Source organism: Equus caballus, chromosome 8 (genome assembly GCF_041296265.1).
Source record: "Equus caballus isolate H_3958 breed thoroughbred chromosome 8, TB-T2T, whole genome shotgun sequence".
NCBI classification, from domain to species: domain Eukaryota; kingdom Metazoa; phylum Chordata; class Mammalia; order Perissodactyla; family Equidae; genus Equus; species Equus caballus.
This window is the reverse complement of record NC_091691.1, coordinates 46417427-46444596: the sequence shown is the minus strand read 5'-3', so window position 1 is coordinate 46444596 and position 27170 is coordinate 46417427. Positions and strand designations below refer to the sequence as shown.

Below are 27170 nucleotides of genomic sequence, written 5' to 3'. Positions count from 1 at the left end.
GTTGACTTGTTTCTCTATATTTCCCTTTACCTCATTGAGTTTTTTGATAATAGCTATTCTGAACTCCTTGTCACTTAGTTTACCTATTTCCAAGTCCTCAGGGCATACTTCTGTGTTTTTATTGTTTTCCTTTTGGACTGGAGCTTTTATAAATTGCTGGATGGTAGAGGAGCAGTTTTTGCGCATGATGCTATTATTCAGTTGCAGTTATAGCCTGTCGCCACTAGATGGGAGTCAAGAGCTGCGTGTTCTGAGTCCCCTGCCTTCAGCCGTGATGGCAGCTCACAGTGGGGTTGGAGAAGGAGGGGTGCTTTCTCTCACATAGACCTCGATTCCCCTCAGCTCTTGCTCTCTGGTTTCCTGGGACCTTGGCTTGATGGGGTCCCCCAACGGGAAAGCTTTCCCCTGTTAGAGGGTTTGCATGCATGGGTGGTGGGAGTCCTGGACGATCCCCCTGATGCACGGCCCCTCCCCCACTCCTTCCCTCACCCGCTGCAGCGATCCCAGTCTCTAGGGGAGGGAGCAAAGTTCTCTCTCACCCCGTGCCAGCTCCTCTGAGGGCAGCTCCAATCTCTGCGCCCTCCCTCATTTGGCTGCTGTGGGTCTCTGACGATTTCTGTGTTATTAGGATTTTTTTGGTTGGAATGCAGTTGTTCCTTTTGTTTGTAATTTGGAGCAGATAAGAGTCTCTGGCGAGCTCACTCTGCCATGTTGCTGAGTCACTCTAAGGATAATTACTTTTAATCAGCTTGGTTGCTAGGGCTTTCTTGAGAGGGTTACTTTGATTTTTTCTGCACTAATGTGTTTATTTCAAGTCAGAGTCTGTAGCACAAATTATTGTGATTGACTCATTAAAATTTTCTTTTTTTTTTAAAGATTGATCAGGGGACATTTATCCATTGTGGACTGAGTAACTAGATAGCAAAACCAAAACCCATGGGCCGTGCTTGGGACAATACTGATTGACAAGGTATCCCCACAAAACCCAAAATGCACAGGGAGTGAGGATGACCCACAGACAGCTGCAAGACCTGCTGCTATCAGCCTGGGTGCAGGCAGAAACAAGGGAACAATAAAGCGTCTGATGCACCTGAAGGCAGGGAACCTCAAAATAGCAGCAAGTTTCCCCAGGAAAGCCTGGAGAGAACAGCAGCTGAAAACAGGCAGAATTTTTCCCCATCCAATAGCGAGTTAGTGCAAGGGGCCCCCGATGGACCTGAAGGGCTAGAGCAGTCCTTCCTTCTGGGACGATACCCCACATGAAGGGAAACTCCCAAGACAGAATAAGAATTTTGTTGATATGGACAAGAGAAACGTAGGAAGACAAAGTGCAGATAAAAGTGGGAAAGGGGAAGGTTCAGAAGGCAAGCTTCCATATTTTAGCCCACTAATGAAAACAGAAGATGTTACTACGTGAAGTGGCAAAGGCTATCCTGAACTCTGCTCCTTTGTGATGTTCAGGAAAAGTAAATCCACATAGGAATAAGCGTTAGAAAAGAAGTAAGGTCAAATGCCATACAAAGCTATCAGAAAAAAACAGGACAAGAAGTGGAATGACAGTCCCACAGACAATAAAAGTAGGCCACAAAGACATGCCCACAAGACAGACCAAAACTACAACCTATTATTTCAAAACAAGCTAAAGACATTAAGAGAATGATGGAAGATATGTGTGAACAACATAAATCTCAATTAGGAAAACTCAGAAACGAAGTGACAACTTGGAAAAGAATTAGAAGTAAATGAAAAAAAATTAAGAAATGAAGACAAACGGAACAAAAGAGGAAATAAATGTAACCAACAACACTTTAAGAAGAGGGAGAGATTTTTAAAAATCAGAAAGAAATGAATGATAAAATGAGTTTAAGAGGATATGGCAAATATCAAGGATAGGCAAAAATATCCAATGGATAACAGGAGTCCCTGAAGATGGAAAGCAATATGGAGGAACAATTCTAAAACTCGTCAAAGCAAATAATCCATAATCAATTTATAAATCAGAATTGGGGTGAGTTCATTATGAGCCAAGTTTGAGGACTATAGCCCAGGGCCTTCCTTCCTCAAGAAAGGAACCAAAGAAGTGGGATGTACAGAGTGGTTACATACTGTCTTGGAACAAAGAGCGTGCATCACATATGACAGAAATATCTCTTTTACCACTGTCACGAGGTGCTTAGCTGGCACAGCAGATCAGTGGTCAGCAGGTGAGTGGTCACAAGGTGAGCATAGCAGGTCAGTAATTAATCCTTAGTTTCCAGGAAGAGATGCTTATCCTTAAAGAAATGCCGATATGAGGGGAGTTGCATCCCTATCTTTAAAGGCACCATTCTTGGCTTTGGGACATAGTAAACGCTTAAAGCAGAAGTACAATGCATGCTCAACAGGCCACATCAGCCCCTTTGGGAAAAACAAGGTCAGACCAAATTAGTTTTAGACCAAATGCCTTCCTCATATACTCCAATATATCCTATTGCTTTTTATTTATTTATCAAACCTATAATTCAAGAAAGCTTTCCTGAAATAAAAAATGTTCATATTTGAAACATATTGAAAGAACACCCCTATGTACCTGAGAATATCACTTCAGAATGCTCAGCCCCAAGGCATATTCTAGGAAAATTATTGGATTTTTTTAAAAAGTGAAAAGAAAATATCTTTGGGCATCTAGGCAAAAAGAGCAAGTGACTTCTAAGGGAATAGAATTTGATTATTGCCAGACTTTGACAGCATGATTTTTATGGCAGAAGAAAACAGTACACATACTTAAGATTTCATAAGGAAAGGAAATGTGACCCAAGGATTTTACAAGCAGCAAAAGTGAATTTCAAGTTTAGAAGTCAATGACAACTGTTATCAACATGCAGGAATTGAGAAAAGTTAGCTCCCATGATTTCTTCTAGAAAACAAGCTTCAATCAAAATGACTAGGGAGAGACGGTGATATAAAAACCAGTGGTGAACATCAGAGATACAGTTTCTTTTGAACTAAGACCAAGGTAGGATTAAGAGTATGGTATGGAATAGCCATACACTCTGACAAAATAGATGTAGTGCAACTTTTTTTTTTAATGGGAGAAGAATGGAGAGCACAAAGCAAAAACAAATTCCTGTTTTCAGTAAGCAAACTGGCAGCAATATTGTTGTAGTAGTGTTATTCTAACACTGTTGCATGTATAACAGGGGATAAAGCAAATTAACAACTAGGGCACATTCTAATTTTGTCAGTCCCTGTGTACTGACACCAGGACTCTTGGTGTGGAAGAAAGGAAATACAGACAGCGGTGTGCTGCAGCCGGCTCAGGCCAGCTCAGGAAAGGCACTGTGTACACCTCTTCCCAACTCCACACGCAGTGACGTCACACTGGGAACGTCACTTGAAATCAGCCATGTGGGGGTATATACACCATGGAAATTTGTGAAGGGGATCAGAATATGCCATTCCAAAATATGCCACTTTGGCTTGAGGATTATTTTGATCTGAAAGCAACTGAGAAACAGCAGACACAGCAGGAGCTCTCTGCCCTCCCCATCTGCCTAAGAGCAGAACATAAATTCCCCTTCCATTTGTAAAGGAAATTTCCATTTGAAAAGGTGGCCCCCTCTCCTGTACCAGGAGGAGAACTAGAGGCAACTCTCAACTGCCTGAGATGTCTTGAGACTGCCTGACAAACCTTACTAAACAACCCTTGTTTACCACACATTTCCTAGTCACCTTCCCACAGCTACCAAAGCCCTCTTTTCCTTTGTCTGGTCTCTTCTCCGCAACTTATCACCCTTTATAAAAATGGTCTATAAGCCCCTGGGGCCTACCCGCTTCTCTAGGTTTTCACTTGTTTTCTGGGAAGCCTCTGTATGCAGGCAAAATAAACCTTGTCTCCTGTGAATCTGTCTTTTGTGGCTTCACAGGCCTCAGCCACTGAACCTCAGAGAGTAGAGGAAAAGGTGGGATTCTTCCCCCTCTGGAGTTCTGGTGACCACAAAAGGACAGCTGGGACACCCCAATCATTTCGTAGCTGAGAACTCAGGATGCTGGACAAAGCTTGCCAAAAGTGAAAAATCTTACCAAGTCAGCCTCTCGGAATTTTGCTTGGAGTCTGATCAGATGAGGGCAGTAAGAGCGCTCCTCGTCCAGGAGAAAACACTGGAAGGATCTACTTCTTTGGGTATTACTCTTGGGTGACTCTTGGTCTTGAGTACTCATGGGTCATTGATTCTTTCTTTCCCAGGGAGAGCCATTGCTTTCCTGTTTGCCTCGTTTTATGTCTGAAAGCTTGACTTGACTTTCTGCCTGCCGGGGGCACCGGGTTGTCAGGGATGCATCTATAGGCAGCCAACTATCAGGTTGGGGGACCCCAAAATTTGTAGTTAGCTGAACAGAAATATTGTGGCTGCCATCTCATTGATTGTTGCCAGCTCTCAGGGTGTTCATTGACATCTGTCTTCTGCGGCTGTCTGTGGGAGTGACTCTGGATCGTGTGGCTGCATCTTTTGCACTCTCTTTGGAGATGCCTCTTGCATCCATGGTTAAGCTAGAAAAAGGTTTATTGATATTGGTTTTGAGTCACATTTATAATAGGCAGACTTTTGGAAAGAGAATAAGAAAAAAAGGGAAAGGGTCAGGAACACTAACTGTTTGTCCCAGCCTAAACCTGATAATAAGATATTTGACAGGATTTTTAAAAAAGAGCTCTATGGTCAGAAATTAGCCCAAATGGAGGCCAATATTCAGGGCCTGATTTATGCTTGGCATCCTATCCAATTTTTAAGGCCTTCCCTCCTATGAATAACTGGCCTAAAATGGAATTATGTACTCAGAGGGAAAAGAACATGCTCAAACCTTTGTGGAAAGACTCATAAAGAAACATTCCAAAAGCATACAGCTCTAATCTAGAATCTAGGACTCTTTAGATAGCCACCTTAGTTGAAAACCTCCCTGATATAAAGAAGCAAATTCAAGATAATGTAATTGGATGAGTGGGTCAGCCCCTTGATGTTATCACTGAGGTGACCCAATTCTTTGAGGAATTAAAAACAAATGTCCCTGTCTTACTAATTGAGTCTTTACAAAAGCAGAAAATGTGGCTCAGAAAGTAATTCAAAGCCCACCCATCCTTCTTACCAACTCTCAAATCTCCCCTATTCATCTCAAGAGACTTGTGGGAACTGTAAAAGTTCACAGCATTAGAAACGGAACTGTTCTGCACTTAAGGAAAATAAAAAAGGGGAAAAACTTAAATAATAATTGCCCTGAACCTCTAATAATAGGAACGTTCTTCCCAAGGACCTGAAAACCAACTCTTTGAAATGCAAACTTCCAAGGCTCTTGACTCCCAGACTGAAGGGAACAAACTGGATATTTTATCCATTCATCTGAGCTCTAAAAATAGACAGCCAGTTGGTATTTCCAAAAGGTCTCTCGCCCAAAATATAGTACACGACCTGCATAACATTACATTATCATGGCAAATGAAAATCTTAAAAACCTTCTCCACAAATATTGGTAAAAAGCTTTAGCCTTCAATCAGCAGATAACCTCAGCCTGTTTCATCTGCCAAAAACAGTTTGGATCCAACTTATGTTATATAAACTAGTGAGTTTTGAATTACTATGTTTGCCTGACTCAGGCTAAAATTTTAGGATGAAAGCTATTTCTGTTTGTATCTGTCTGTGTGTTTGTATATGTCTGTGCCTGTACATTATGTACATGTGGTATTTTTTACCTCCAGATGGCATTGTCAAAATTAACTCATAAAATCCCATAAAGTAGATCTATTTTAATTGGCTTAGAAAAAAATAAACACATGTAAATTAGATATTCCTAAAACTCTCAGAAAAATAGGAACTAATCCAAGTACTTTTCTTTTTTCTTTCTTTTTCTTTTTTTTTTTTGAGGAAGATTAGCCCTGAGCTAACTACTGCCAATCCACCTCTTTTTGCTGAGGAAGACTGGCCCTGAGCTAACATCCATGCCCATCTTCCTCCACTTTATATGTGGGACGCCTACCACAGCAGGGCTTGATGAGTGGTGCCATGTCCGCACCCGGGATCTGAACCTGCAAACCCCGGGCCACCAAAGTGGAACGTGCAAACTTAACCCTGTGCCACCGGGCGGGCCCTCCAAGTAGTTTTCAAGTTCACATGATCTGGGATAATCTTGGGTAAATAAGGCTCATTCAATATTGTTGGTTTAATAAAAACAGGTATGTCTTCAGAATTGTCAACATTTAATACAGTGCAGACATACAATTTTTATTCTACCTGGGTTTGTTAGTCCAACAAGCTTATGCTATGTTTTCTAGATGTTTAAGATTGTTAAGTTAATTAAACAAGGAGGCCGTTAGACTGAGGTGGCGCTAAGGCTCTCGGCAGCCTACATAAGCAAACCAAAACCTAAGCCTGTAAATGCCTCAAGGTGGCAAAATCGAAACCTAAGGACAACCCATCACAAGCAGCCAGCCAGGCGTTAAACCAATCAGTGATTTCCTTGCTTGGCGTCTGCATCTTCTCTCTAACAGTCTTTCTGCAGGTCCTGGCCATGGAGCTCTTCTAACCACTTCTAGTTTGGCCCTGCCCAATTCAAATCGATTTTTGCTCAAATAAACTCTTAAAATTTTTTATATGCCCCAGTTTATCTTTTAACAAGATTCTAAAATTACTATTTATCCTAAAAACAAAATGTACAATAAAATTAATTGCTTGATGTATGTCAAGCACAGCAGTTAAAAAAAAAGGAAAAGTCATGTGTTTGACTTTTAAATTCTTCTGTGATTTTTGATACTTGCCTAACATGCATACGTTATAAAATTTGTCAACAACAACAACAACAAATAACTTAATAGCTAGCTTTCTAATGTCTCAAAATTTTCATGAGCAATCCAAACATAATTGTTAGGAACGTGTGAATTGAATAAATTTAAGTGGAGTAAAAGTTTATGCAATGAACTTTTTGATGATAATTATGTTTTATAATATGTCTGCTTAAAAATAGCTTCCAAAATCTTTGGGTAACTTTAAACCTTAAAGTTATACCAGGTTAAGTTAAATGATAGATATTCGTTGAACATCTAGATCATTTCTAAATAAGATCAAATACTGAAATGTTAAATACTAAGGGTTAATTTTGTCTACTTTTGGCTTCTTATTTTTACAGAGAAACTAAAGATAAATTTGCACTATAAGGAAATATATGCCTCTAAAAAATATGAAATGGTGTGTTTGGGGTAGGTCTCAGCCTATTGATAGTGATGCTGTGGGCTAGGAACGCAGAGGCCCTCGCCTGGGCCCAGCCACTTGTGGCAGCCCCCACATACATCTCCCTGACCAGAGCCAATGTTGTGGCTACACCAGCCCTTGAGGTTCTTGTTATGATTGCACGATGCACCTCAGCAACAACCATCAGGGAACTTTGAAAAAACAAGGCTTATTACTCACAGATCACGGAGGATACACAGCACACCTGGGGCCACACGGTGAAGTCGCAGCTGAAAGAGAAAGAGAGCACGTGCAGAACTGAGGTTCTGATTTATTCAAGTTGAGGTTGGAGTGCCTAAGGTTTTGCAGGTTCAGTCTTTATTGGTGAATTTAAAACATAAGAGTGATAATTAAGGTGCAGGAAGGGAAAAACAAGCGGTCAGTCAAATGGTCAGTTATCTAGGTCGACGAGAGCTTTCTAAACGGGGTAGGGCAGTGTGGCTCTACCTAGTTGGGTAGCGGGCAGTGTGTTTATTGGAGATGGATGTTTTTGAAGTGGATACCTTGGCAATCAAAAGCTTAATGTTGGACACTTACACTACATGTTGTGTTCATAGATTTGCTAATCTGCTACAGAAGACTGATGTATGACGGACAGGTCATAATTACCTACTACCTTTTTTTGGTCCTAAAGTAATTTTAAAACTAGAGTTTAGTTAAAAGGACAAAGATTTCTTGGATTATTGGTCTGTCCTTAATAAAAGATTGTAAAAGGTTTTTCTTTACTTTTGACTAATCTGACTAGGAGACAAAGACTGTTTTACCAGATTAATTTGCTGTGCATCCTGTTGTCTTTATCATGTCTTTGAGTACTAAAAAAAGGAAAATCAAGTCTTCTCAATATTGAAAAAGCTAAGTTGTTTGTTTTATTTTTCACAACCATGTCACCACCTATAGTTACCTTTGAAATATTTTATTGTCACTTTGGTTAAATGGATAGCTAAGCAGTGTTTCACAGTGGCCTGTGATCTTATTTAAATGAATGTTCAAACATTTTGACATCTTTGACAACTTCCCAGAGGGCCCCTGGAAAATCTTAAAGGATTTGTTCTCTCAACTTGTAAAAAGAGAAATGTTAAAGTAATTAGGTCTATTTGATATGCCTAATTGCATGGGAAACACTGTCAGATAAGAAGTGACACTAAACCTTCTTTAGATTATGTTTGTATAGGTATACATTATTAATACAAATGTTGCAGAAGTTGCATGAAGCTCCTAGAAGTTTGTAAATTACCTTGCCGTTCATGACGTGTCCTGGTATAATGTTATCAGTCATAATTCTACTTATTATCTTAAAATGTTGGATGTCACAGAAGCAACAAAATTTCCTTGTCAGTTGAGTTAAAATGAACTCTCATCAGATCTTCAACCATGGCCACTTTAAGTCTTTTGTCATTCACAGACAGTTATCATTTTATTCTTATGCTTTCCTGAAGGCTCTTGCAATCAGCTACAGGCCAAAGTACTTCACCTTAAAAAACAAAAAAGAATTTCCAGAACTTTAGCTGAGAAGTTGATGGGCTCATGAGACTGCTAACCCAAGATCAAGCAGAACAAGAATTGTTTATACGGAACTGAATGAACTGATGAAAAATCATCAGAAATTGATTATTTCTTTCACTATTTTTCTCAGGATATTACTGGTTCTTTAATGTTTTATTTTCCAGATTCAAGAAAACTTTTTCTCTTAAGCTGTCTATAACTTATAGGAATTTGTAGATTATACTTTTATAAAGAGAAACAAAACATTTATTTTTCTCCCTAGCTCACACCTCCAGAATTTGGAAACTCTTACGGTATATTCTTATTTTATGCAATATAGTTATTTGCATAAGTTTGGTAAGTCTATTCTCCTTATAACAGGACGCAGTTGGAAACAGTGGTTATATTACAAAGGCTTTGACTGGAACGTTGTATTTGAGAATGACGTGCATCAGATATGACCAGACAGCTTTAAGGAACTAAGGTTGACTTTATGGAGCCAACGTTTACAGAGCCCTTTGGAAAAACCAGCCTGGAACCTGGCTTGTATGGTTCCTAGTCTTACAGGTGAGTAAGGAAGGTCACTTCCTGGCAGATGAGAAACCTTAGGATATTTTGGGGACCTCAAGAAGAGAGGGACTTACCCAAATCTATAGGTACTGTAGGCAAAGTCTAATGGTGAGTTCTTGGGTTGTCTTTCTAGCCTCCAGAAACTTTTGAAAGTCTAGTCTGAGGTTCCTTATAAAAGCTCTAGCAAAGCAAACTTTAAAAGGTCTATAGGGCCAATTACTATTTTTGCTGCGCTTATGTAAATAATCAAGCTAAGTTTAATGAGACTAGACTTATTTTGCAACCAAAATAGTTTTACTTTGATTATCTTTGATAGAAATGGGGGTTATTATGGACAGAAATGTTGTGTTTCAATAGAAAATTATAACCCACCCTTGTAGGTATTCATTGTCTTTCAGCTATTTTCATTCCTTTATAAACTGGATCCTGTCATTTTATCCATTTTCTCTGTAATTAACATTTCCAATTTCTCTTTCACCCTCCTGACTTGGTGTCCCTAAAAACTAAAAGCTGACTGCCCAGATCCTTATTGGGACCATCTAAAGAAGCCCTCCCTGCAAGCTGAGGCTGAATGCTTCAGTGCTCTACTTTAAGAAATAATCGTGACTGTGACACTGATGTCTATGCCACCACCAAAGACATTTAAACTGCAAACCAGGAAATTCATCAGCTTGCCACTGCTGTCCTCACTCCACCATCTAAAGATGCTTCAAGCCCAACCTCTAGAAGTCTTCTCAACTGACTGGCCTCTGAACTCAAAAAGTAAGTTCATGGTCTGCTCTAATCATTAATTCTTGGTTTTTGTTTGTTTTCACAGAAGTGACCCTCATTAAATGCCTGATTGCTCACACCATATAGAAGCCTAGCTTAGGTGGGTACCTTCTTCCCTCCTGCACCGCTGCCTCCTGGAATGAGACACAGCTGTTTAATGGACTGACTTACTCCCAGGACCCAGAGACTGGGGCTGATTTCACGGGAGAGGGGGCATCTGCTAAGATTTGTTCTTTCCTGCTGATTTATTCTTGTTTCGGTTGATGTTATTCCCCCTTTGCAGATCTCTTGCCCTGCAACTTCTAGCGTAAATCTCTCTCCACAGCTACCAACTTGGCCTTTGATATGTGAAAGTTCCTGTAAAGATTCAGGCAGGGGAAACAAAGGAGATCAGGATGTGTCACCCCAAAATTTGTCACTTTGGCATAAGGATTATTTTGATCTGAAGGCAACTAGGAAGTGCCAAACACAGCAGGAGCTCTCTACCTTCCCCCATCTGCCTGAAAGCAGGCATAAGCTTCCCTTCCATTGATAAAGGTGCCCCCTTCTTTCATAGCAGGAAGAGGACCACGAGACAGCTCTTATCAGCTGAGATGACTTGAGACTGCCTGACAAACATTACTAAACAACCCTTTTTTACCATACATTTCCTAGTCACCTTCCCACAGCTTACCAAATCCCCCTTTTCTTCATCTAATCTCTTCTCCACAATTTATCACGCTTTGTTCAAATGGTATCTAAACCCCCAGGCCTAACTGCTTCTCTGAGTTTTTATTTCTTTTCTAGGAAGCCTCTGTATGCATGCAAAATAAACCTTTTCTCTTGTAATCTGACTTTTGTGGCTTTAATTTGTAGGCCCCAAGTACTGAACTTAAGAGAGTAGAGGAAAAGTTTTTTTCCTGCACTATATTTGCAAGTACTACAAATCTGGCCTTCAGATATTAGATTGTTAAGGATTTACCAACACACCACTGAACATACATGTAATATTAAGAGGTTAGACAAAAACCCCGGAATATTCATTTGGAAGTCTCTCTGTTAACTCATGAGGTATTTTGGGGTGTGTGTGTGTGTGTGTGTGTGTATTTGCTTGTTTCCCGACTCTGAAACCAGTGGACAGTTAGCCATTAATGATTAGGTAGCTAGTAACTAAAGTTTTTTAGGCAGTTATTAATTGTAGCTTTTAGTCGTTCGCCTGCCCATTGTTAAATGTGCTTCTTAGGCAATATATTATCTGACTCCCAGTAGGTTCCTCATAGATAACATCCCTGATGCTTGGGTCGCCATGGTAACAGATGCTTGAGTTGTTTTTCAGAAACTAAGAGTCAACCACTATCTGGTTCAGGCCATTTGAGACCACCAATCCACTAACTGGGATTCCACTAATAGGGCAGGTGTCTTAGGTAAACTCCTCATGTCAGGGGTCTAAAAACTCCACCTTGAGATCAGGCTAAGGCCACCATTTTGAGGACATGCATCCTATGAAGAGCCATGAAGCCTGACTATGCTTGCACAGATCATCAAGTACCTCTCTCCCCCTTGCTTCCAACACCTAGCCCCACACTTCAGACCACCTTGCCCCACTACCCCATAAACATCCCTAATCTTCATTTTTGGGGAGGTAGATCTGAGATTTGTTCTCCCATCTCCTCACTTGGCTGTCTCGTGAATAAACCCTTTCTCTGCTGCAAACTCATCATCTCAGTGATTGGCATTTCATGCGACAGGCAAAAAGAACCTGGTTTGGTAACAACTCTGTCACTGAAAAGGCCTATCCAAGATTGCTAGGGTGGTATCTATTACTAGGGGCCAGCCTGGTGGTGCAGTGGTTAAGTTCGCATGTTCTGCTTCGGCGGCCCAGGATTCACTGGTTCAGATCCCAGCTGTGGACCTATGCACTGCTTGTCAAATCATGCTGTGTCAGGTGTCCCACATATAAAGTAGAGGAAGATGGGCACAGATGTTAGCTCAGGGCCAGTCTTCCTCAGCAAAAAGAGGAGCATTGGCAGCAGATGTTAGCTCAGGGCTAAACTTCCTCAAAAATTAAAAAAAGACAGAGCCAACTTGAAAAGCCTCCCACAGGTCAAAGATTGGGATATTTGAATGTCAATAAAGATAATTTTAATGAATTAATCAATATGTTTAAATCCAAGGAGTTCATATTAATACCAAAAAACCCCTAATTGTTGAACTGCACCGTTAGTATACAATCAGCAAACCAAAAAATAAAGGGAAAAAATAAAACTTTATCCTGCCTTTCTTATATGGACTGTACACTGGGTTACTTAAGAGTTGATCATGGAATGCTTTATGGAAGTATTCCAACTGAATAGGTGAAAAAGACTGGATATAATGAGAATGTATCTACTCTGTAACTCCCGTTGAATTAAGTGGTATAGGCACTGAGCAGTGATAACTTCTAGCATCACACACCAGGCATTAGGCACTTTCCTATGACTGAGGAAAGAACACACCACCTACAACCTTGCCAAAGGGAAGAGTCTGATCAAGCCTCTGATCAAGTTGACAATTTGCATGACATACTGAGCAGAATGGAACGTGTTAAACTGTGCCATGAGTGTGCTGTCAGCCAAATCTAGACCGTGGGAATTTCATAGGGCAAACTCTACAAGTCTTCACCAGATAAATGTAGGGAAAGAGAAGGATGGAAAAGGGGGCTCTTAAATTGAAACAAATTCAAAAGGCATATAAAAAATGGGAAAGACCAAACTATGTTGTCTACTTGGGTAATAAAACTACAAAGAAACATAGTAGAAATGCTGTGGCGGCACCCCACATAAAATAGAGGAAGATTCGCACAGATGTCAGCTCAGCAACAATCTTCCTCACACACAAAACTGTGAGGATGGTGGTTCCTTTTGGGGGCAGGGTGACGTTGTGATTGGGATGGTCACATGGGTGGGGTTGTCTGGAGCAGCTTGCAAAGTTGCATTTCTCGACCTGGGTGGGGTTACAAGAGGGTTTGCCTTATAATAATTTATAAATACATACATTTGGTCTGTGTGGTTTTCTGTGCCTGTGTTTATTTTACAACAAAAATTTTTAATTCCAAAATGCAAAAAGGAAAACTGCAAAATTGAAGTTAATATGTTTCAATAACACTTTGTAAAATGTAGCAAATTTCTTCATTGTAAAATTGAGTATTCATAAAAATACTTTTGCCTTTGAAAATATTTTTCTTACTTTGATCTAACTCCTGCGTATGCTCAATGATTGCCAAGAAATCAGAATAAAATATAAACTAAACATTATTCAAAACTAAATCATTTCGGGGCTGGCCCCGTGGCCGAGTGGTTAAGGTTGCATGCTCTGCTGCAGGCAGCCCAGTGTTTCGTTGGTTCCAATCCTGGGCGCGGACATGGCACTGCTCGTCAAGCCATGCTGAGGCAGCGTCCCACATGCCACAACTAGAAGGACCCACAACGAAGAATATACAACTATGTACCCGGGGGCTTTGGGGAGAAAAAGGAAAAAATAAAATCTTAAAAAAAAAAAAATTAAAAAAAAAAAACTAAATCATTTCAAGAACAAAATTACTCTTTTTGAAATCCTTATGAATGTATTACAGCAAAAATACAAACACATATATAGTCTTTAATGTGGATGTGGGTGTATTTTAGTGTTTAATATAATGTGCAATGAGACCTTTAATTTGAAACAAGCGTGGAGCTTACAAAGTTCTTGAAATGGCCTCAGACAGGTGCCTTCTCGTGACTTGGAGCCGGATATAACTGGACGAGTGTCTAGGAATCAGGCACCCTTCTGTTCAGTGTAGTGGTTTGGCCCTTCAACCGTGGGACTAACTTCCTGGATTTAAGTCCCAACTCCGTCACTTGTTAACTGTGTGCCCTTGGATAGGTTACTTAATCTCTTTGTTCTGCGTCTGTAAAGTGAGAATACTAGCAGTACCTACTTCACAATATTGGTGTGAGGATTAAACACCTTACTAGATATAAAATGTTAGAGTAGGGCCTGGCACATAGTAAGTACTCCATAAGGATCAGCTATTATCATTATTATTATGTTGGTCGGCAGGAGAGATGACCATAAACAGGGCTGGGTGTCCCACACCGTGCACAATGGCATGGCGGCCTACTTTGTCTGCTTGTGCCTCTACTATCCAGAGCTGGAGAGCAGACTCCTGCAGCGGTGGGGAACAGGGAGCAGGGAAGCTGTCACCGTTTCCTGAGATGACCACTACTTGTCACCACTATGGCCTGGCCTCCCCACCCCCATCAGCCCCATTCAGCTTCCAGCAAATGCTAAGCACAAGTGTCTCCCCAACACCCATTTCCACAAAGACACGTGCACACACATACACACACCAATGGGCACATCCTTTTAAGGTGGTCATCAGCCCTTCCTCTACACTCTAACACATCCCAATATTCTGTTCTGAAGTTGAGAACTTAAGCAAAAATAGAGCACAATACATGTATTAGAGTTACAAGTGCAAAACCTGTTATGAAAAACAATAAAATTCCCACATATTTTACCCAACCCACAATGTAGAAACATGATCCCTACTTTGTTTTTACTTAAATTTGAAAATTGTATAAGTATTTTTGACTGCTATCTTAGTAGTCCTGTGAATTTTAAGATAGTACAAATATATACTTTTTTTTTTCTGCCAGGAGCTGTTACATGACTTTTTTTTTTTTTAAAGATTTTATTTTTCCTTTTTCTCCCCAAAACCCCCTGGGTACATAATTGTATATTTTCAGTTGTGGATCCTTCTAATTGTGGCATGTGGGATGCTGCCGCAGCATGGCCTGACAAGTGGTGCCATGTCTGCGCCCAAGATCCGAACCAGCGAAACCCTGGGCCGCCGAAGTGGGAGTGTGCAAACTTAACCACTCGGCCACGGGCTGGCCCCTTGTTTCCATTTTTTGCCAGTGTTTTCTACCACTCCGCATGAATATCCCAGCCATAGACGCATTGTCAGGACTTCTCCCACGGCCCTAGGAAAAAGTCTATCATATTATGAAAGTCCAAATTATATTCCTCAGTACCCTGGGTCAAAGAATCACTGTCATTTTAAGAATTCCATATATCCATCCCATGGGGAGGATTTCAAAGGCTTAGAAGAAACACAATGGCCTTTTGCTAGTAAGTACGTCACTGTCCTCTGGGACCCATCAGCCTGACAGTTATTACGTGAAGATGTTCTACTTTTCCTCTTGGAATTCACCTTCTTCCTCTTGTCTTTGAAGCCCACTCTAAAATGAAGGTCCCACAAATATTACTCCTGGTGAGTGGGTCTAAACTTGTTGGTACACAGTCTACAAAATTATTTCCTCATCAAAACTAAACTCATGAGAAAAAACAAAACAAAACTAATCTATACTACATCTCTACTATTGTGAGATGTATGGAATGGACTAAGGAGTTGGAAACCCTGAGTTGAAGTCCCAATTAGCAATGTAACTTTGAACAATTCGTTAACCTTACTGAGAGCTCCATTTCTGCTTCTTTAAAATGAGGGAGGAAAATCAAATAAGTAAGAGGGATGTGTCATGTGACCACTGAGGCCCCTTATAGCTCTTTAATAATCCCTTTTCAAGCATCCGCTCTTAGCTGCCTCTGATAGGAACAATTTCTCCACTAGGGTTTTCCATTTAAATCTAGGGTTTTATAAGCAAGAGGTCCCAAACTGCATTATGACATACAACTTGGTCTTTTGGACTGTGTTAATCGTTAACAATCCCTGAGGCAATCCCCAGTAATTAAAATGATTTAGATTAATTTATAGGCCTTGTCATAGTCCAGGTATTTTTCATATGTACACTCAACCAGAGTTTCAGAAGAAAAAAATGCATTCAACTACAGTAAATGAGTCGGAAGAAAAAATTATTACTAGTTCTAGAATTATAATTAATTCTTCCTTTTTTTTTTAAAGATTTTAGTTTTCCTTTTTCTCCCAAAGCCCCCAAGTACATAGCTGTGTATCTTTAGTTGAGGGTCCTTCTAGTCGTGGCATGTGGGATGCCGCCTCAGCATGGCTTGATGAACGGTGCCATGTCCGCACCCAGGATTCAAACTGGCGAAACCCTGGGCCGCTGAAGCAGAGCGCTCGAACTTAACCACTAGGCCACGGCGCCGGCCCCATATTCTTTTATTTTTTAATATTAGCTTCTTGTTCTGTTCGACATTGCGATCATTTTTTCTCCTCCTTTTTCCTTTCAATGATGATCTCTTTCCAGGTATATATCTGTCTCCTTCACCACCACTAGGAAAATAAATGGTCCATAGGAGCATGGTAAGCAGTATATCGTGGTTTAGGTTCTGAAGCATTCAAGGATCTTAAGCTTTTGAGACTTGAAAATCAGACTTTTGAAGCTCACAAACTTTTCTTCAGTTTATTCTGTCATGGGTTTCAAAGTCTATTTTGAAACTCAATACTTGAGCACTGATTATTTTCTTCTCTTGAATTCACCATTGTATCCCCAGCACTTAGCACAATGCCTTAAACAGAACTTAATTGGGCCACACGTAACTGGATTTGGATATTTCATGAAAAAAAAAGTTAGCAATTTATCCTGATGTGGATTTGAGGATCTCCTTTCTCAATCCATGCAACTCCAGTTTGGTGGTTGGGGCACTCCAGCTCCTAGGGTATGCCCTCTTTCTAAAATCCTGTGCATCAAGTCTGCAAACACAGCTCAACAGTCACCTTAACGTTTCCTGCACATGCGTCTTGCCTTCCCAAGAAGAATGTATTCTCCTTAAGGACAGAAACTATTTCTCATCAACCTCGCCCTGGATTAATCCAGAAGGAAATGATTAAATATCTAAAGCTTTGTGGTTATAGGAAACTTTCCAAAGTTTTAATTAACATTTATGTACATATCTTCATGCAGAGATCAATAAAAGACTTTCAAGTATAAGTATATGTAATGGAAATATGATTTCAAGATGAGAAGAAAATGTAAGATTTCTTATTATTAAAAAAGAGCTTATTCTTTTTTTCTTCTCGTATAGAAGTAAGTATCAAATCACTATGGCATTTATATTTCCTTGGATACATTTAAACGACAGATGTAATGGTTTAATTTAAATGTGTTGATATTTACATTTGACTAGCAACTAAGTCCTTTGCAATTATTCAAACTTATGAAGAAAATATCAGAGGACAACTTAAAATGGGTGAGAGGGTATAGAGTTTTTCAAAATTCTTTTAAGGCTGTATAAGCGAAAGTGAAGATTACTGAGCTAGATGAGAGGGGATATTCTCCCCACCCAAAGTGAGAAGGTTGAGCCCTTGATCTTTCAATATAGGCGTGTCCTAGTTTAATTCACACAAACACAGCTTATATGAACCACATAGCTATTACAGAACAACAGTAGATTTGGGAGCACTTTATTCTCAACCTTAATTGAGCCAGACATGGGAGGATGGTTACATAGAGCAAATAAAAACCACTATATACTATGCAAACTACAAAACACGTGTCATGTAACTTCACTACAAGAAAAATTATCTGCTCTGGGCTTTTTTTCCCCCCTCCAATCAATCAACAGGCAGTTACTAAGTAACTTCCATGTGCCAACATTGTGTTAGCTTGTATTAGTGAATACAAAATACAATCATTTCTCTTTATTGGAGGTATTCATTCACTGAATCGGTGAATACCAAACCATTGCTCCTAGGGGAAATACAGGGTTAGGTTCCTGTGAGTTACTGGTCACAAAATTTTCATCAACAAATCAATACATAATCTTGTTTTATGTGAGTTTCTGTTTAAAGACACCTTATTTAATATTTATTGTTGATTCATTATCATTGAACTCACGGCCTATGGCACTATAACTCATGCTTGAACAAAGCTTATCTAACACATTTTTTCTGTAGGGCACATCACAGCCTTGTGCTTAGGAACACTAGACAGCACTTCAGGACTATGCTTGGGGGCCATTTTAAACAGCAAAATCACCAACAAAAAGCATGAAAATACGGAAAACCTGGCACTAAATAGACTGCAAAAAGGATACAGAAGGGCAGAGCACAGCCTTGTTTGACCTCAACCAGAAACACGCATGTCATGAAACTCAACTCTTCTGTCACTTGCATGTACCCGTGAACGAATTCTAGGGTTACAGACAAACCTTAGCAAGTCAGTGAATGCACAAATACAGACTCAGTGGATAATGAGGATCAATTCTAAATACATGTTCAAGAAATATAACTCCAGCTGAAAAGCAAGCAAGCGAGCAAGAAAACAATGTAAGTGTGAAGGTAGGTAGGCTTTGGATAAGGTAGAGAGTGAGCAGGGTGCTGTCTAGTGTGACATAAGACCAAGATTAAAACAGTATCTGTACTGGTTTCCAGTTACCACTGTAACAAATTATCAACAAATATGATGGCTTGAAAAGCGTAAACTTATTATCTTGCAGTTCTGTAGGCTGTAAATCCTCATGAGCCTCACTGGGCGAAAATCAAGGTGTCAGGAAGACTGCATCCCTTCTGGAGGTTCCAGGGGAAAATGCATTTCCTTGCCTTTTTCAGCATTTAGAGGCCACCCACATTCTTTGGCTCATGGTCACTTCCTCCACCTTCAAAGCCAGCAATCGCGAGTCACATCCTTTTCCCACTACAATACTTTGACCTCCTCTTCCACCTCCCTCTTCTGTTTTTAAGGATTTTATGTGATTATGCTGGGCCAAACTGGGTAATCCAGGATAATCTCCCTTTCTTGAGGTCAGCCGACTAGTAAGAGAGGAGTTTTTTCCCTCCTGACACCACATACATAGTGTCTTTCCCAGCACTACTTCTGCAATTCTCCAACATCAACTGGGCGTCCTACAATTCAATTCAATTCTACAATAACTACCCATAGTCAGCATCAGACTCCACACGTTTAAAGGTTCTTCCCACAAGACTACCCTCACTTCAGTTACAGGTATCTGGTCCTCAGGTTAGCCTCACTTCTGTCCAACTTGGCTACAAAGTCAGAGGCTCCCACAACCCTCCTCCCAACCCCACAAGGTTCAATAATTTGCTAGGATGACTCACATAACTCAGGAAAGTGCTATGCTTACTATTAGAGTTTATTACAGAGGTTACAAATACAGCCAGAGGCAGAGGCACATTGGGCGAGGTCTGGAAGTGTCCCAAGTGCAGGGGCCTCTGTCCTCGTGGAGTTGGGGTGTGCCATCCTCCCAGCACAGGGATGTGTTTGCCAACTCAGAAGCTCCCTGAATCCTATCATTTAGGGTTTTTTAGAGAAGTTTCATTATGTAGGCATGACTGTGACCATTGGTAATGAATTCAATGTCCGGCTCCTCTCTCCTCCCCAGATTTTTTGGGGATGGAGCTGAAAATTCCAAGCTTCTAATCAGGGCTTGGCTTTTCTGGCCACCAGCTCCTATCCTGTTGCTATCTAGGAAACCATCAAGTCACCTCATTAGAACAAAAGATGCTCCTATCACCCTTATCACTCCAGAAATTCCAAGAGTTTTAGGAGCCAGGAACCGGGGACAAAGAACAAATGTCTTCCTTCTCATACCACAGCAATTTTAATTCCATTTATAACCCTAATTGCCCTTTGCCATATAAGGTGACATATTCACAGGTTCTGGGGACCAGAATGTGGAGCCCTTTGGGGGGGGGGGCATTATTCTGCTGACTACAGCGGCTACTGCAACTTATGAGTAGGGAAGGTTTAGGAAGTCTGATGCGGCAGCATTATGGTGCATGGTTTGGAGGGTTAGTCAAAAGACTGCCGCAAAGCACTACATTAGGATGAAGAGAAAACAGAAAGAGAGGGGTCTGCAGGGTGTTTACAAAGCAGAAATAATAATTATGTAATAAATATGGAGCTCATGATGGTTCTGTTAGATCACGCCCTGCAGTTAATACATTCACTCTCTGATGACCTGGTAAATGCATTATGAGAATGTGAGTGACCTGCATTAGTTTTAAACAAAAAAGAAAGAATCTAATTCTAGAGACTCGAATTTCCTCTGCTAACAAACCACCTTACCATGGAGAAATTCTGAGGCACCTCATTTGCATTCCCTTTCTTCCTCCCTCCCTCTCACCTGGCATTACTTCTAACACTGACTGATATGGGAAATGTGGGATGTGGCGAGAGGGCACAGAGAGAGAGAGACACCCTCCCCCAAGCTGCATCCTATCCCATGATTTAAGGGACCAACCTATCAGTGATTTGTGGGTGAGATGTATAAGCCACGGGAATAAAGTCCTTGTACACCCAGGTAATTCACAATAAACAACCTTTTCCTCTGTGCCTGCCAAGAACACTTTTATAGCTTTCTAAATCATCAGCCACTCTTAACTACTATCAACATCTCTAGGAGCACTTTTGATGTGAAAAAATTGCACAATGATAAGTTAGTTTCACCGTTGGTCAATAATTGCTAAAATCTCTCTGGATGGCAAATGTCCCCATGCGTCTTTGTTTCAGATATTCAGTCGTTTATTCCAAAGCTAAAGATCATGGCAGTTTAAGAAGTAGAGTTCAGAAGAAAAAAAAGACTAATCATGTAACTATGGTGTGATCTATGGAAACAAGAATATTTCTTCAAATCTACAACACCACCAACAGTAAGATGCACCCCTATTTCAGGCACTGGGGGATTCAGGCAGGGTCTCCCGTGAGGTTGCAGGTAAGTTGTCAACCAGGCCTGCAGGCATCTGGGGCTGGAGAATCCACTTCTAGACTCATTCACATGGTTGCTGGTAGGTTCCAGTTCCTCCCTGACTGTTGGCTGTATACCTTGCCAAGTGGACCTAACTGTCAGCAGGCTGATTGTGTCCCACAGAGTGAGGAGAGCCCAAGATGGTGGAAGCCACAGCCTTTTACGCCTAATCCCATGAGTGACACCCATGACTTCTGCCATCTTCTACTGCACACAGATTAACTCTCGTACAATGTGGGAGGGGACTGCACAGACATGAGTATCAGGAAGCAGGGACCACTGGTTACAGTTACAGAGAGGCTGGTTACCACAGTACACGTTACAGAAAGGAACCTGAAACTAGTTTGCTTCTTTGTATAACATCTATTGAGCACTTACTATATATCCACGCCTCACGCTAAACACTGACAATTCATCTCAGAGGATTAAACGAGAGCAATAATCTTACAAGAGGAACCCTATTAAACAATCCCTTTTTTACAATTGATGAAACTAGAGCTTAGGAAAGTTCAGTAACCTACCCAAGGTCACATACCTAGTAAGGATGAGGGCTGGTACTTCTGATTTTTCACTAAAATGCTACCCACCATTTGCTTCAATGTATACTATTAAGTATGTCAGGCAATGAAATCCCATTAGATAAATTTGAGAACCTCCAAGATTCTTTATGTTTTTCTTACTATCACCATCACGACTTGTAAGAAAGTACTTTATTGTGTTGTGACATGTTTAAAGCTTTAGTTTATTTAATTTGTTGTGGCAATTATTTATATATATATGTGTATATATACATATATATATATATTTTTTTTTTTCTTTTGGTCAGGAAGATTGGCCCTGAGCTAACATCTGTGGCAAATCTTCCTCTTTTTCCTTGAGGAAGACTGTTGCTGAGCTAACATCTGTGCCAATCTTTCTCTATTTTAATGTGGGATGCTGCCACAGCCTGGCTTGATGAGCAGTGTGTAGGTCTGCACCTGGGATCCGAACCTGTAAACCCTAGGCCGCTGAAGTGAAGCACGTGAATTTTACCACTACACTACTGGGCTGGCCCCAATATAATTTTAAAAATCTATTGTGATGGACTTCAGCTCTGGTGCTATCTACACCTTCACAAAAGAAATGAGCACAACTGCCTGCCGAAACACTTGGCTTACACAATAGTAGGTATCATTTTGAAAGACAGGACAAAAGAATAAAGTGAAGACCTTCAAGAAAATCTGAACAATTTCCTCTGAAGACACAATGGTCTCAGAAGATAGTATTTAAAATTATTTTCATAACTTTACAAAAGAAATGTAAGACAAAAGAGACTGCTTTTTATTCTAAAAGAGACGTTCAAATACTGTCTCAAATACCTGTCAAGAGTAGCCACAAGCACACTCCCCGTATATTTAGTAACAATAGGAAGGACAAGTAATATCACTTTTAGAATGCTCTGTGAGCACACGGTGTAATAAGTCCTTACTACTTGTGGCCCCAAAGCTCATCATCTCCAGTGAATCACGCTGACCCCTTCCTACAAGGACGCAGACTCGGAGCTCATGGAATTAGTTCACTATGTTTCCAGTTCATATTAGACAAAGGAATTTTCTTAAATCCCTGCAGGTAAAACTTGCTGGAGCCATCAGTGTGGAAATGCTGCAGTCACATCCAGAGGAAAACAAAGCTTTAAAGTACTCACAATTGGAACAGCTGGACTGAGCTTGGAATAGTAACCAGTTGTAACCAAGCAAAGAAAGCAGTGGACCAGGTACTCACAGGGAGTCAACTCATTGTTCAATCCTTCCATGAAGAGAAACAGAGCCAATGGAGTCCATCCATGGGGAGGGTCAGGCTGGGTCCAAGAGTGGGAGCAGGGAATGCCAGGCTGAGCAGGCCAACAGTCCAGACCACCACACAGTGGGGGTGCTCCCAGGGCAGGGGTGGGGGACAGAGAGGAGTGCAGGAGTGGGGTAAAGTGCTGGGGCTGGGAACCAGGAATCCAGCTGACAGCAGATGGTCCAGGGGCTCAGCATTTCTGCAGTCTAGACAGTGGTCAAAGAAACAACTGACATTGACAACAAGTCATGAAGGCCAAGTTTTGAACCTCTAAGCCCAGGTCCTTGACTGACCCTTTCTGTCTCTTTAGGGAGCAGAGCCCCAAGAGACTTGTTATTAATGGGGTGTTCTGAGCCCAGCACCCAAGAACCATAAGAACACTGAGTTACTTGGCCAGCTGTCTTTCCTCAGCGCACATCACAGTCTTCTGCTATGATTTTGAAGCTTGGGATGTTTGCCTACAGAAGGATATGTGTAGAGCTATTTCAGTCACGGTCTTCGTTCTGGATGCATACCAGATTCTCAAGAAATTGGTTTTTTTAGTTAGAAGAGAGAGAGAGAGAGAGAAAGCAGAAAAAGAACAAGGAGGAGGAAGAATAAGAGTGGAAGTATGAAAGGAAGGAAAGTGGGAAAGAAAAGAGAAAGACAGAAAGATGAAAGAAAGAAAGAAAGGGCAGAAGGATGGAAGACACATCAGTTTGGTGGGAACACACGCACACACACACATACTCACACACACACCCACCTCCACCGTGATCGACCTAAAGAAATTAGCTATTTTCCACCTATACCTATTAGCCTTTCCTTGGGACATCCTTTGGGGTAAAAATAGAGAATGGCTGGGACAACTCTGCATATGTTGATTTAAAATTATTTTTACCTCTAGGGTAAATTATACTTTGCTTTTCTCTGAAGCATAATGTAAAAGACAGAGGGTCTCAAGGCAAATAATTGTCAGTCAGAAATACTAAAGATGATCAGGTTGTGAACTAACTAGACTCAGGTGGATTACTTCGTGAAAGGCTAGAAGGACTATTAATGTCCCCAGCAGATGGCGCAAGCTGCCCTCCGCTCCCGGGAGACTTCTCACAGCGTGACCCATTTAGTATCCACACAGGTTTCCTCTTCATATGATGATTGAAACAAGTAGATCCTAACCAGGTAAGGGATTGGGTTAGGAAAGAAATCGTTCGGTGGGATTCGAGGAGGAGCAAAGTAGGGAAGACAAAATCTGGAGGCTTTTTAATTTATCATGTTAAACTGTTTGAAAACATAACATTGTTCCATTCACATCCTTTGGGGCTCTGAAAAAGTTAAGAATTCTTCCAAGACAGAGTTTTAATTAAGTCCCAAAGGACAACAAAGTATCAAGAATGAAGATATCTATAAACATTTTTATTATCTGGAAGGATAATTGGTGAAGGGCTCACAGTGGAGAAAGCTTTCTCATAACAAATTAAAGATAAACCAATTCTGATGAAAATCAAGGGAAAGGGGAACTTGATTAGAGATTATCGAGATCAGCCAATGTTTCTGCTACTTTTCTAGTTACTACAAATAAATATAGTGTTCTGGCTCACATTTTGAGCTCTAGAGCTGTGCGTGTTTATGAAGAAGCAGACAGTAAAACAGAAAGCATTTACATCTCTGGACAAGCGGTAACCCTCTTTGGGAAAGTGGGGAACATAACATGTTATCCTTGGAATCATCTTCAAAATCTGGGATGGAAAAGAGAACTTTATTAATTAAGGCTTCTTAAACGTCTGCTCTCATAAGTTGCCAAAGAAACAAGAGTTTGGAATATTCGGGTCAGTGACTAATTTCCGGTGAAGAGCTATCCTGCCAGCACCTACTGCCTCCCTCCCTTCACATCCATTGATATTTTAACTGTCTGCAGTCTGCTTTTACTGTCTGCCACTAAAACTTGACTTTGTGAAGTTATTTTAAAATGTAAAAGTAATACATGTTAACCACAAGACATTTGAAAACACTGAAAGGTATCAAAGAGAAATTACCCATGATTGAGTAGATATTGGTAACAGATACTTCTAACAAGGAGCTTATGTCTGGAATATACAAGGAACTCCTACAAATCAATTTAAAAAATCAGTAACGAGAAAAATGGGCAAGAGATTTGAACAGACACTTTACCAAAGAGGGTACTCAAATGGACAATCTCAGTTTTGTTAGTAACCAGCTATAAATGAAAGCCATGACGTATGTGATGATTTTAAAAGAAGTCCACAAATTCTTTGATACTTATCCTTTCAAGACAAGGGGCCTAACATGATGCAGTCTATACAGAAACTGAAATATAGTGATGTACACCTGAAGTTTACTCAATGTTGTAAGCCTCGCTCCCTCTCTTGCATCACTCAGACTGGGTGAAGCCGCCTGCCGTGTCATGTGGCCGCTCAAGCAGCCCTAAGGAGGGCCACAAGGTGAGGAACTGGGGCCTCCTGCTGAGAGCTGAGTGAATGAAGGACCCTGAGTGGAACCGCCATGCTAAGTCACTCCCAAAGAAATGAGACCCACAGAAACTGTGAGATGATGACGTTTTTAAGCCACCAAATTTGGGGATAATTTGTTTTGCAGAGATAGATGACTTATACAATACTACCACACATACACCAGAATAGCTAAAATTTAAAAGTTTGACATATTAAGAACTGATTACAATGCGGAGAATGGGAACTCTCATTACACTGCTGGTGAGTGTGTAATTGGTACAACCATTCTGGAAGATTGTGTGACACGAGCTACTAAAGTTGAATATATGCAGACCCTATGACATAAGCACTCCACTTCTAGGACACATCCACAGAAATGCATACACATGTGCATCAAAACCCATACGCAAGAATATTCACAGAAGTATTATATGTAATAGCTCAAACCTGAAAATCTACCAACAGCATGTTCAAGAGAGCCAACAGGCCCAAAATGGAGTGAGTTGTGCTAAGCCCCACATCAGCAAACCAAAACTTAATACCTAACCGAGCTGTAGATTCAGCCTCTTCCAGGGATGTAATCTGAACCAGTCAGTCTGGAATTTCCTGGTCATCACTAGTGAGGTCATCCACCTGATGCCCCCTCTCATCCCCTAAAGGAAGCTGACCTTGCCTGAAACCATCCACTTTTTCTCCCCCTGCCTATAAAAGCCTCCCGTTTTGTACAGCTTTTTTCCAGGAAAAAAAATAACTCTTTTATTAAAAAGTCTGTTTTCTCTACTGTCTCTAAAATGAAAATGCCTCCGCCGAGCTTCAGGCGCCGGCGCAAATCCCAGCGTCCGGCCCGCGGCGGCGTCTCCCCGGCAACCTGTGCCCCTCTGGCGGCCGCGGGGACGGGTCAGCGCCGCAGGGGCCCGCGAGCCGCTCCACCCTCTGCACTCGGTCCTCAGGCTTGAACCCGAGCAGGCACTCGTCACTTGCCATAAAAAGCGATACTTTATATCGCTCTTCACGCGTCGCCAGGCTATTTTTAAGATCTCTCCTCCTGGAGATCCCCAAGTTAAAAGTATCGCGGGCCCGCCCACCGCAGCCCGGCTCCTGCCCCCCGCCGCCGAGCCGCAGCCTGGCCAGGGACAAGACCGCCCTCGGCACCCCAGGGGAACCGCCTCCGGGCCCCGGGGGAGGACCGCCCCAGACTCCGGGGTAAGGACCGCTTCCAGACCCCGGGGGAGGATCGCCCCCAGGCCCCGAGGGGAGGACCTCCCCCAGGTCCCGGGGAGAGGACCGCCTCCAAACCAGGGAGGGGAGACCGCCCCAAGACACCCCGGGGATCCGCCCCCAGACCCGGGGGATCCGCCCCCAGACCCCAGGGATCCTCCCCCAGACACCCCGGGGATCCTCCTCTAGACTCCCGGGAGGGGCCGCACCACCTGCCCCAGCTCTCTTCCTCCCAGGCCTGGCTCGCGCTGCCTTCCTTCCACGCGCTCCCAGGGAAAGGCTGCGCGCCTGTCGAGCTCCTCGCAGTCCCCTTTCCCAGGACTGACAATGGCCTCGTCCCTTCTTTGGTCTGGGATCCGCGTTAGAGGCCATGAGCCCATAAGCCTTACCTCTCAGATTCCCCACGTATGTGTCGTCTCTCCCCCAACTTGTCACCTCACCAGGGCCCCTGGTGTCAGCTGCCGGCTTGGACTGCGGCCCTGGGCCCTTCTCAGCCGGCCGCTGTCCCTGGGCAGCCCAGGCCAGCCAGCACCCGTCCGGACAGGCTCAGGGCTGTCTTTGGCTCACACAAAGAGCCGTCCAGGTGCCGCTCACCCCCACCCCCAAGCCAAGATTTTACAGAAGTCAGAAAGTCTGTTTGATTGAAAACCCGTTGGTTAAGAAACTACTAACAATGTTTTTTCTCTAGGAAGGAGAACTGAGTGATGGAAAATGAGGTGGGAGGGAGGCTTACCTCCTACATACCCTTTTGACCTTTTGAATTTCATGTTTTATGCAAAATTATTCATATTGTTAAAATAAAGCCTTGCTTTTTCATCTGGGGCTGTTTGCATAGGTATGTTCAGTTTGTGAAAATTCAGTGAGTTCTATAGTTAGACTATATGTACTTTTCTGAATGTTTATGTATCTAAATAAAAAGTTCTTA

At 41.7% G+C, this 27170-nt stretch overlaps 1 long non-coding RNA gene across 1 annotated transcript; it reads right to left on the bottom strand.

Annotated features, from left to right (window-relative positions):
* Window positions 1-857: 857 nt before the first annotated feature.
* Window positions 858-26805, bottom strand: LOC138915250 (uncharacterized). The gene is made up of 4 exons (XR_011420935.1): window positions 26635-26805; window positions 8485-8721; window positions 7431-7480; window positions 858-4528 (listed from the first exon to the last, which is right to left on the bottom strand). It is a non-coding gene; the product is annotated as an uncharacterized lncRNA (long non-coding RNA).
* Between the last annotated feature and the right edge of the window lie 365 nt (window positions 26806-27170).